This window comes from Oryctolagus cuniculus, chromosome 4 (assembly GCF_051225735.1).
Source record: "Oryctolagus cuniculus isolate XC-2025 breed Fujian yellow rabbit chromosome 4, ASM5122573v1, whole genome shotgun sequence".
Classification (NCBI taxonomy): domain Eukaryota; kingdom Metazoa; phylum Chordata; class Mammalia; order Lagomorpha; family Leporidae; genus Oryctolagus; species Oryctolagus cuniculus.
The window spans coordinates 144,341,443-144,353,463 of record NC_142870.1 but is presented as its reverse complement, the minus strand read 5'-3'; the positions used below and the strand labels follow the sequence as shown (position 1 = coordinate 144,353,463).

At 39.6% G+C, this 12,021-nt stretch overlaps 1 long non-coding RNA gene across 1 annotated transcript in view; it reads left to right on the top strand.

Annotated features, from left to right (window-relative positions):
* LOC149127153 (uncharacterized) overlaps positions 1 to 10,490 on the top strand; it is a 47,422-nt gene extending 36,932 nt beyond the window's left edge. The window contains exon 2 of the long non-coding RNA XR_016233275.1: positions 8,463 to 10,490. This is a non-coding gene — a long non-coding RNA (uncharacterized LOC149127153). The remainder of the gene's footprint in view (positions 1 to 8,462) is intronic.
* Positions 10,491 to 12,021: the final 1,531 nt, after the last annotated feature.

Here is a 12,021-nt window from a genome sequence, read left to right as displayed (position 1 = left end):
ATGGCATCTAAACTGCTGCACTAAACTCCTGCTCCTGGAACCAGGATTCTAATCCACCACCTTCCCCAGGAACCTGCTGCCTGAGGATAACAGGTCATCATTTGTTCATCTAGCTGTGTTGATGAGCCTGGATGTCTTCTCCCTTACTGGAAATAGGGTGCTGTACTAAGAGATACCTGATGGAGGTGGACAAAACCCAACATAAGGAGTAGTTGCTCTGTGGTGCACAAAGAATAAACGAATGAAGTTGTTTCTAGGCATGTGCTATCACTAGAGAGTGTAATATATCAAATCTCATGATAGGCAATCATAACATTCGCATAATACTTTGTATTTGGAAAGCAGGTTGTAGGTATACAACAGTGTTGAAGAGGTTTGAGCGTTTGATGTAAAATGCAATCAATTGTGGACTCTAAATAACTATTAACCAACTAATTAGTGCATTTAATCAATTATTTATCAAACATTTGTTAAGTGCTTCGTAATGTGCTAGATACTCTGATAAGGTGTTCATTTATTCCAATACCACCTAGCACCTTTAGACAAGTCAGACAGTCTACTGAGACATACAGGTGTTTGGCCTTTAAATAACACTAAATACTAAGAATTCTGGGATTGCACTACTCTCTCATGAATAGTGGATGATGTTTTGGAAGACATTGGATTTAAAGAGAGGTGAGATCATGCATCATGCCTAATTTGGGGGAACTTCTTGAAGGTGATTAAGCATTGACTTGAGTTTTGAAGACTGGATCGAGCTGACCTGGCAGGAAGAAAAGCAGTTTCACCTGTGGGACCATGGACCGTGTCTAGCAAATTCTGTGAGCTCTTGTCACGTGCACATTAACCACTTTACTGAGACTTCTTGGGAGTCATGACAGCCTGAAGTCCAGAGCTCAAAAAAATAAAAGTGGCAGTGATGGAAGTAGTCCCAGGAAACCAATGTGTCATTAATTAGACATTAATTACTGAATTTATTAATTAAACAGCAATTTATTTCACTTCAAAATAATTAAGAATTTTGAATAACTTTCAGATACTTTGAGATGATCCAAATGTATTGAGGGACTATGAGTAGAATTTTTGAAATGGAATTTTAGTAGCAAATTCAAACTGATGAAAGTTTTGCTAGCAACAGAAATACAGGGAATTTTAGAAATTTTAGAAATATAGGGAATTTGAGGCTGGGGTTATGGCATAGCCAGTAAAGCCACTGCTTGTGATGCCGGCATTGCAATGGGTACCAGTTGTGCCTAAGCTGCTCCACTTTCAATCCAGCTCTCTGCTGATGGCCTGGGAAAAGCAATGAAAGATGACCCAAGCATTTGGGCCCCTTGCCACTCATGTGGGAGACCTGGACGAAGCTCTTGGCTTTGACCTGGCCCAGCCCTAGCTGTTGCAACCATTTGAGGACTGAACTCATGGATGGAAGATCTCTCTCTCTCTCTCTCTCTCTCTCTGATTTTCAAATAAATCAATAAATCTTAAATAAAAAGAAATACAGGGAATTCTATAATAACATATTGGAATAGCTAGGAAATGTTTAGCAACAAATAACAGAAAACAGATGTACAGGTACCTTTCTCTGAAGGGAGGAGAGAACTTCCACTTTGACCATGGCCTTGTCTAAAAATTATCAGAGTCAGTGAACTCAGGGGGCTTCCATAGCCTTGGCAACTCATGACAAGAGCCTAGGGTGATTACTGATGCCATAAACAAGAGTGTCAATTTGTTAAGTCAACAACAGGAGTCACTGTGCACTTACTCCTCATGTAGGATCTTTGTCCTTAGTGTGCTGTACATTGAGATCTAATGCTATAACTAGTACTCAAACAGTATTTTTCACTTTATGTTTCTGTGTGGGAGCAAACTGTTGAAATCTTTACTTAATGTATGCTCAACTGATCTTCTGTATATAAAGAGAATTGAAAATGAATATGAATGGAAGGGGAGAGGGAGTGGATAAGGGGAGGGTTGCGGGTTGGAGGGACGTTATGGGGGGAAGCCATTGTAATCAATATTCTGTACTTTGGAAATTTATATTCATTAAATAAAAGTTAAAAAAAAAACAAAAAAAACAAAAAAAAGAAAACAGATGTACAGTGATTTCAATAAATGAAATTTATAATGTATTTACATTTACTCTAACTAGATGCCACAGACTTCTTGAGACGGGTGACTGAAGGTGTCAGGTGATGAGTTTCAGGGAGCAAGCCTCGTGTCTGCACTTGAATTTAGATTCCCCTGGAATGTGGATTCCCCGTGGCTTCACTGAGACAGAATCTAGGTCCCATTCAAAGGTAGTGAAAGAGAGGAAGGAAGACAGCTAGCTGTGCTGTCTTTTTTTTTATCTGGAAAAGAAAAGTTTTCAGAGAATTCCAGTAGATTTCATTATCTAAAGTTACATGGCCACACTTAGCTGCAAAGAATGCTGGGAAAGTAAGCATTCATATGTGCCAGCCTCTACCAAGGGAGTCAAGGGCAAAGGGGTTGGGAGTAGGCATTGAATCAGTTACCCTGGAGATGCATTCACAAATCTTATGCCAAAGAAAGTTAATCTATGTGATTAATATGAGGCTACTTCACAAAGTTCATGGAAAAAATAGAAATAAAAAATAAGTTTATTTTGGTGCCAAAGAAAAGTTGAAAACTGTGCATAGTTATTTCAAAATACACATTTTCCATGAACTTGTTGAAGATCCTTAATATATTGTCTCTAAAATATATTATGGAAACATTTCAAACATACTCAAAATATAGAAAATGGTATAATAAATCCTCATAACCTATCACTCACCCTCAATAGATGTTAACTTAGAACCAATATTTTTTCTTCTTTTTTTGGGTAAAGATTTATTTATTTATTTGAAAGGCAGAGTTACAGAGAAGCAGAGGCAGAAAGAGAGAGAGAAAGAGATCTTCTTTCCGCTAGTTCATTCCCCAACTGGCTGCACTGGCCAGAGCTGGGCCAGTCTGAAGCCAGGAGCCAGGAGCTTCTTCCAGGTCTCCCACACTGGTGGCAGGGGCCCAAGGACTTGGGCTATCTTCTACTGCTTTCCCAGGCCATAGCAGAGAGCTATACTGAAAGTGGAGCAGCTGGGACTCGAACTGGCACCCATATGGGATGCCAGCACTGCAGGAGGTGACCTTACCCACATTGCCACAGCACTGGCCCCTAAACTGTATTATTACAGAGTAAATAGAACAAGCAAGTTAGCCAGGAACAGGTATGTTAGTCAACTCTCAGAATCTAGCCACAGTCCTCTGCAGTACTCACACCTGTGTTATTTCATATACATCCTTATCAACACCATCCATCTCCTGATATTTTAAAGGAAATCTTAGGCATTATATAATTTTATCCATAAATATGTCCCCACCAGTTAAGGACTATTTTAAAAAATGTAACCATATTACCTGTCTCACCACACAATGAACAGAAATTCCTTAATATTGTAAAATATATTTGATAATGTTATATTCACATTTCCAGTTATCTCATTGATTATTTTGGTTGCCTGAATTAAGATATAATGTCTTTTCTCTATAGAATTAGCTGTTAATGTTTTTGCTCATGGTTTTAGGAAAATTTTTATATTTGTTTATTTAATAGTTTCTGCTTACAGAAAAATGCTCATGCATCCAAATATTTGGAAGTACCTTAAATTTGTTGTGGCAACTCAAGGTTTGGTTACCTGTACACAGGAATCATACTCTAGAGTCCACTGGATTTTGAGTATTGCTTTTTTTTTTTTTTTGACAGGCAGAGTTAGACAGTGAGAGAGAGAGACAGAGAGAAAGGTCTTCCTTTTTCCATTGGTTCACCCCCAAATGGCTGCTACGGCTGGCGCTGCACCAATCTGAAGCCAGGAGTCAGGTGCTTCTCCTGGTCTCTCATGCAGGTGCAGGGCCCAAGCACTTGGGCCATCCTCCACTGCCTTCCTGGGCCATAGCAGAGAGCTGGACTGGAGGAGGAGCAACCGGGACAGAATCCAGTGCCCCGACCGGGACTAGAACCCGGGGTGCCGGCGCCGCAGGCGGAGGATTAGCCAAGTGAGCCATGGTGGCGGCCTGAGTATTGCTTCTTAAAGTTCAGCTTGCAGGTTGAGATAGTGGAAAGCAGGTGTATTCTTTTGGAGCAGGTCTGCATGTTAAGGAATCTTAGACTATAAGCTGTACATGACTTGGTAAGTTTGGGGCTAACTTGGAGCACATCTTGAGGCAGCAGCATGAAGCTGCCACTGTGGAACCAATGTAGCTGAGATGTGCTGGTTCCAGTGCAGTGTGGCTCATTGAAAACTTTTTCTGTAACAAATGAAATACCATTCTGAGATCCTGGCTTTGAAGTTTGTGTATTCAAAATCAACAGTTAGGGAAGGCTTTATTTCTATTTATTTATTTATTTATTTATTTATTTTTATTTATTTATTTTTGACAGGCAGAGTTAGACAGTGAGAAAGAGAGAGAGAGAGAGTTATAGACAGCGAGAGAGAAAGGTCTTCCTTCCGTTCGTTCACTCCCCTAATGGCCGCTACGGCTGGCGCTGCACCAATCCGAAGCCAGGAGCCAGGTGCTTCCTCTCAATCTCCCATGCAGGTGCAGGGACCCAAGCACTTGGGCCATCCTCCACTGCCCTCCTGGGCCACAGCAGAGAGCTGGACTGGAAGAGGGGCAACCGGGACTAGAACCCAAGGTGCCGGTGCTGCAGGTGGAGGATTAGCCAAGTAAGCTACAGCGTCGGCCAGAAGGCTTTTCTTAAAATGACTCCTAGTCCAGAATCCACAAAAGGAAATCATGATAAATTTGACTACTTAAAAATAAATGCTTTGTGTAGGAGAAGAAAGAAAACTCCCAGTAAAAAAGTTTAAAGACAAACTACAGATTTATATAATGTGCAGCTCATTTCACAGACAAAAATCAGTCATCTAGGCAAGAGTTGATGGGGCTTGTACTGGAATCCTACAGTGGAGACAGAGAGAAAAGAATCAGCTTGGGATATGTTGTGGAAGTGAAGCCAACTACTTATGTACAATTACTACTAGGTAACAAGTATTAGCTGTTTCCCTATGAATGCCAGGAACCTAAAACGTCAGTGAATATACTGAAATGCTTGCCCACACAGGATGGCTTTATCAATTCAAATTGTGGAGGAAGGATACTGATCAATTGGCAAAGCCGGCAACTTGTTTTACAGCAAACAACAGTTCTGGAGGAGAGACGGCAGATGAGAGTACCAACTTCGCATTAACCAGCTGTGGTAGATCTTTGGCTAACTTACTCACTTAACTTCTCTGCACCTCTATTTTCTCGTATGTAGAATATATCTAATAATGCCCTGTTCACAAATTTGTTCCAGGAGATGTATATGTGTGTGTATTATGATTTATAATTGTTTACAATGTATATGGTGATCTTTTCCAGTTAGTGAGTTGGTTAAAATGAGAACAAAAGGCTTACAATTGCGATTCAGTACCTAAAAGTTAGTGAATAAAAAGTTTTTTCCCCCTGTGTTTTTCAAAAAGGCAAGACTGTATAGAACAGTCATTTTCTTTGCAGGAGGCTTGTATGAAGATTTGTCTATACCTTTTTAAAAAAGATTTATTATTTATTTGAAAGGCAGAGTGACGGGGATGGGGGAGAGAAAGAGAAATGTCTTCCATTTGTTGGATCACTCCCAAAATGGCTGCATTGGCCAGGTCTGAGCCACACTGAAGCTAGGAGCCAGGAACTCCATCCTGATCTCCTACATGGTGGTGTTGGCAGGGACCAAAGTATGTGGGCAATCACCTGTTGGCTTCCGAGCAAGAAGCTGGATCAGAAACAGAGAAGCCGGGACTTGAACTGGCACTTTGAAATGGAATGCCACCATCACAAGTAGGGACTTAATGCACTATGCCACAATGTGGGCCCCAGATTTTTCTGTATCTTTAATGAAACTTTGATTATCTGAATGTTAGTGTTTTGTTAATTTGAACAGGCTAATAATCTACCACTCAGTGGGAAATATCAGATCTCTTTCTTTTTAAAAGTAGCTTTATTGAGATTTAGTTGGCATGTTTAATACTTACAATTTGATAAACTTGACATTTATATACTGACCATAGCCAAAATAATGAAGTTATCTATCATCCCCAATGTTCCTTTGTGCTCCTGTTTAATTCTTCCCTTTCACCCCCACACACCTTACCCTGCCCCCATCTCCAATCAACATTGATCTGCTTTCAGTCCCTATATATATATATTAGTTAGTCCCTATATATATTAGTTGAAATATTTAGAGTTTTACATAAATATAGTCAGTCTTTTTTTATTGTCTTCTTTTTAAAAAAAGATTTATTTATTATTTATTTAAAAGGCAGAGCTACAGAGAGGCAGAGGCAAAGAGAGGGGTCTTCCATCCGCTGGTTCACTCTCCAGATGGCTGCAATGGCCAGAGCTGTGCCAATCTGAAGCCAGGAGCCAGGAGCCAGGAGCTTCCTCCGGGTCTCCCACGTGGGTGCAGGGACCATCTTCTACTGTTTTTTCCAGGCCACAGCAGAGAGCTGGGTCGGAAGTGGAGCAGCCGGGATTAGGACTGGCGCCCATATGAGATGCCAGCACTGTAGGCAGTGGCTTTATCTGATACGCCACAGCGCTGGCCCCAATGCTTCTTTTCTTAACATGACAATTTTGAGATTTATTCGTGTTATTCATGTTGTTGTATGTATCACTTATTGTTGAGGAGAATTTCATTATATGGATATGAGTATGTGTTTATCCATTCACCTACCTAAGAATATTTGAGTGCATGTTAATTTATATCTATGGACATATCCTCCTTATTTATTTTTGTAGATCTGTATTTCCATCTGATATAATTTTTCTTCCATGTAAAGGATTTCTTTTAATGTTTTTGATAGATCAAGTCTGTTGGTAATCAAATCTTTCAGCTTTTCTTTTTCTCAAAAGCTTTCTCTACCTCTCCTCCCTGCAACTTCAAATCCACTTTGTTGCTGAAAGATACTCTTGCTAGATATAGAATTCTATGTTGATTTATTTTCTTTTAGTACTTTAAAGACTGGGGAGTATTAGTCACTTATATTATTTATGATAAGACACCCATGCCACCCTATCTTTCTTCCTGTGCATGTAATATGTCTTTTTTTCTTCTGGCTGTTTTTTTTTTTTTTTAAGATTTATTTATTTATTTTAAAGTCTGAATTACACACAGAGAAAAGGAGAGGCAGAGAGAGAGAGAGAGAGAGAGAGAGAGAGAGTCTTCCATCACTGGCTCACTCCCCAAATGGCTGTAATGGCCAGAGCTGTGCCAATCTGAAGCCAGGAGCCAGGAACTTCTTCTGGGTCTCCCACGTGGGTGCAGAGGCCCAAGCTCTTGGGCCATCTTCCACTCTTTTCCCAGGCTATTGCAGAGAGCTGGTTTGGAAGTAAAGCAGCTGGGACTCAAATTGGTGCCCATATGGGTTGCTGGCGTGGCAGGTGGTGGCTTTATCCCTACACCACAGCGCTGGCCCCTCTTCTGGTTGTTTTTAAGGCATCTTCTTTATTACAGATTTTCAGCAATTTGATTGTGTAGTGCTTTGATATAGGGTTCTTCATTTTTTTTTGAGCTTTTTGTATCTGTGGATCTATAGTTTTCATCAAATCTGGACATTTTTAGCCATTATGTCTTCAAATATTGCTTGTCCTCCCATCCCCACCTTTAGTCACACATTTTAAATAGGCTCTTAAATTTGTTTTTCAGCTTGCTGATACCCTATTTTAAATTTTTTTATTTTTAAAAATTTTTTTTTCTTTCTGTACTTCATTTGGGATTGTTTCTATTGCTGTATCCTTATGCCTACTAATCTTGCCTTCTGCCATTGGTCCTCCTCTCTGATCTTAATCACCATTTTTTTTATCTTGGTAAATTTGATTTGGCCTTTAAAAAAAAACTTCCATGTCTCTAGTTAAGTTTTTGATGTATGGAATATAATTATAACAACTATTTTAGTATATCTGCTCACTAACTCCAATGCTAAGTCCAAAAATCAATATGGGTTGATGGAGAGTGATTGGTATTTCTCTTCATTTGGGATTTATTTTCCTCATACATGGTAATGTTTCTTTTACATGTGTGGTAATTTTTATTTGATAAACATGGTAAGTATTTTATCTCTTTTGGCACTGGATATATTCCTGAATTGTGTTCTGGGATTCAGGTGTGCTAAATGTACATAGCTTCATCTTTTAGCTTTTTTTTAATCATCATTAGATGTGACCATGTTTGTTGGTTGTATTGCTAGATTTTTTTATTCTGTGCCATTGACCTCAGTGTCTGTCCCTTTGCTAGTACTACATTTTCTTGACTTCTGTAACTTGTATCAACTCTTAAAATTGTCTAGTATGAGATCTCCAAATGTATTATTCCTTTGAAAATTGTTGCAGTCTATTCTGATTCAGTTGTCTCTCTGTTCACGCTTTAGAATCAGCTTGTCTCCATCCACAAAGATGAATGAATGCACGTGCTTCTGGAGGAAGGACTGACATCTTCACTCCCTGACTCTTCCAACTTATGAATGTGCCGCGTCTTTATTTTGTTTTGCTATGAATATTAGACTTTTTACTAACACCCAAAAAGTCCTGAACTTTTTTCATTTAGGTAATTTTTCTCTTGCTTCTTCTGATTGGGTAATATGTATTGAATGGTCTTAAAGTTTAATGATCTGCTTCTTTGTCACCTGCATTCTGCTATTGACCCCATCTAATGCATTTTCATTTTCAGTTGTATTTTCTTTAATTCTAAAATTTCCATTTTGTTCTTCTTTATATCTTATGGTTCTTTGCTGTGGCTTTTTATTTTTCCATTCAAGAGTGTCTTTAGTTGTTTTCTGGAAAATCTTTAAAGATACATATGAAATAGCTTCTTTAAAGCCTTTGTCAGATAGTTGCAACATCTGTGTCATCTTGATGTTGGTGTCTTTGTATTTTGCCATGTGAATTGAGATTTTCCTTGTTTATCATATGCTGAGTGATTTTGCATTGTATTCTGTATATTTTGAATGTTTATGAGATTCTGAATCTTGTTAAATCCTATGGAGAAGGTTGATGATTTTTGCTTTAGCAGGCAATCAACTGGGATGGGTACAGGCTGCTTGTTCCAATCTGATTTTCATGGGCTGTCGTTCCACTATCTGTAACACTCGCAAAGCATTTAAGTCTGGCCCATGTGTGTGTTACCCTGTGGCTGATCTGGGGAGTCTGGGTGATGGTCTATCTGTTCAGTTCTCAATTTTTTTGATATGCTCTGTGGAATTAGAGCTAACCATGCTTAGAGGCAATCCCAGGAGTTCATAAACAGCTATGTGGTTCTGCCTTTCCAAGCTCTCACCTTTCTGGTACTATATGTTGGGGCTACCCCTTGCAGTGCTCCATACAGAAACTGGGAGCTTTAATTATTTTCATGTTTCCTGCCTCTGCTGCTCGTATGGCCAGGACCAAGTGGCCTGTGGGGTGGGGACAAAAGAGAGAGAGAGAAAGAGAAAGAGGTTGCCCCATTCTCTCTTGGGAATGCAGCAGCATAAGTAGGAAAAGGTAACTCTTCTCGCAGAGTTTTGGTCCCTAGAGACTTCTGTTGCTACCTTTGCTGCTGCCGCCCTGGACTTGCTTGCTTAGAGGCTAGGATGTCCATGAATGGAAAGAATGTGTTTAAAAAGGAATGAGGATTTCTACACTCAGACCACTGGGAATTCACATTCCAACTCCTGGAACTAGAAAGGTGCCTACTTCCAGATGTTATACTATTATTGAGATCAGGTTGGGGATATTAGTGGAAAATAAAAATAACCTTACTACTTCAGATACTTTGAATTATGGTTTCCCTGCTACTATTTAGTTTTCAAAACTTCCAAATACCTTTTCCATGCATTTCTCTAGCTTTCAAAGCTGCTTTCAGTGTGAGAGCAATGGTGTGCTTGCTTCTTCTTACCCCACAGTACCTCAACACAACATTCATATGATTTATTCATTCAATTCCTGAAGCACCCACAATTCTAATGTTGTGTATCCCATCTCTGGTTTCAAAGCAACAGCTGTGTTCTCTTCTCTCTTTTCTTTTTGTCTATTTATATTCTAAGAGAGCGTCTCAAGGTTTTCTTCTATGTAGATTATTTAAGATTTTAAGAGGCTGGGGCTGGTGCTGTGGCACAGTGGGTTAATGCCCTGGCCTGAAGCACCGGCATCCCATATGGGCGCTGGTTCAAGGCCCGGCCACTCCAACTTCTGATCCAGCTCTCTGCTATGCCCTGGGAAAGCAGTGGAGGATGGCCCAGATTCTTGGGACCCTGCACCCACGTGAGAGACCCGGAAGAAGCTCCTGGCTCCTGGCTTCGGATTGGCACAGTTCTGGCGGCCGTAGCGGCCATCTGGGGAATGAACCATCAGATAGAAGACCTCTCTCTCTCTCTCTCTACCTCTCCTCTCTCTGTGTAACTCTGACTTTGAAATAAATAAATCTTTAAAAAAAGATTTTAAGAGGCAGTTCTATTTTTATTGTGTCAATGCAGATTTTAATACTCTTAATTTTGGTCTCTGTTTAAATGATTTCTCACCTCACCCAGCTCCCTTTTGGTCTCTTCCTGACTCATTTCTTCCTCATGGATTTCTGTTCCTGTTCCATAGAGGTCCAAACTTCCTGTGTTCTTGTATTTGATTAAGAAACTGGCGGGGGGGGGGGGGGGGGACAAAAAAAAAAAGAAACTGAACATGTTTCTAGGAATATATTCTGGGTCCTACAAGAAACAAATCTCACAGTGTGCTCTTGTTTTGGGATTTCAGGATGCTTCTTCTTCTTCTTCCTCCCTCTTCCTCTTCCTCTTTCTCCTCCTCTTCCCCCTCTTCCTTCTCTCCTTCTTCTTGATAGCTGTTCTCTTTAAGAAAGGGGAGGGGCTTGTTTTAAATCTATTAGTGTCTACCAATAGAGCCAATATAAAAGCTCCAAATGGCCTCAGTCTGTATTGCTATTAAGTCAAATTCCCTTCTTAAATTTACCTCAGAGGGCAAATTGATGTAGGTTACTCCTAATCAAATTCACAATGCCCTACGTGCTTTTATGCTGGCAAAGTTGGCAGACTTAGCACATAAAAATTTAGACACCTATTTAAATCTGAATTTTAGAAGGCTTATATCCATTAAAAATTATTTGTTGTTTATCTGAAATTCAGATTAACTAGATGACCTGTCTCTTGTTGAAAAACAGTAATCCAGAGTGATCTAGAATTAAAGAGGATCACCCCTCGTTCCTTCTGGTTCCTCGCTGATAGGGTAATTGGAGAGAGTTCATAACAAGTCACCATCCCCAGGATGTTTTGTCACTATTACGTTCATGTCTCCTTCTCTGTAAGAGGAAAATATCCATGACACTTTTTTTTTCTGAGCAGTCACAGGTGGTCCAAGTCAGGCTAACAAAGAGATGAATGTTAAGCTTCATCCACATTGCCCACTCTTTTTTTTTTTTTTTTTTTTTTAGATTTTTTTTTTAATCTTTTATTTAATGAATATAAATTTCCAAAGTACGACTCATGGGTTACAATGGCTTCCCCCCCCATACCGTCCCTCCCACCCACAACCCTCCCCTTTCCCACTCCCTCTCCCCTTCCATTCACATCAAGATTCATTTTCGATTATCTTAATATACAGAAGATCAGCTTAGTATACCTTAAGTAAGTATTTCAACAGTTTGCTCCCACACAGAAACATAAAGTGAAAAATAATAGATGATTTTTTTTAAATGATGATGAAATCAGATCAGACCTATTGTCATGTTTAATCCCAGTGAGAGTCAAGTTGGGAATTGATAATTTCTTTCTTTTTTTTTTTTTTTTTTACAGAAGATCAGTTTAGTGTACATTAAGTAAAGATTTCAGTCGTTTGCACCCCCATAGAAACACAAAGTGAAATATACTGTTTGAGTACTCGTTATAGCATTAAGCCTCAGTGTACAGCACGTTAAGGACAGAGATCCTACATGAGGAGTAAGTGCACAGT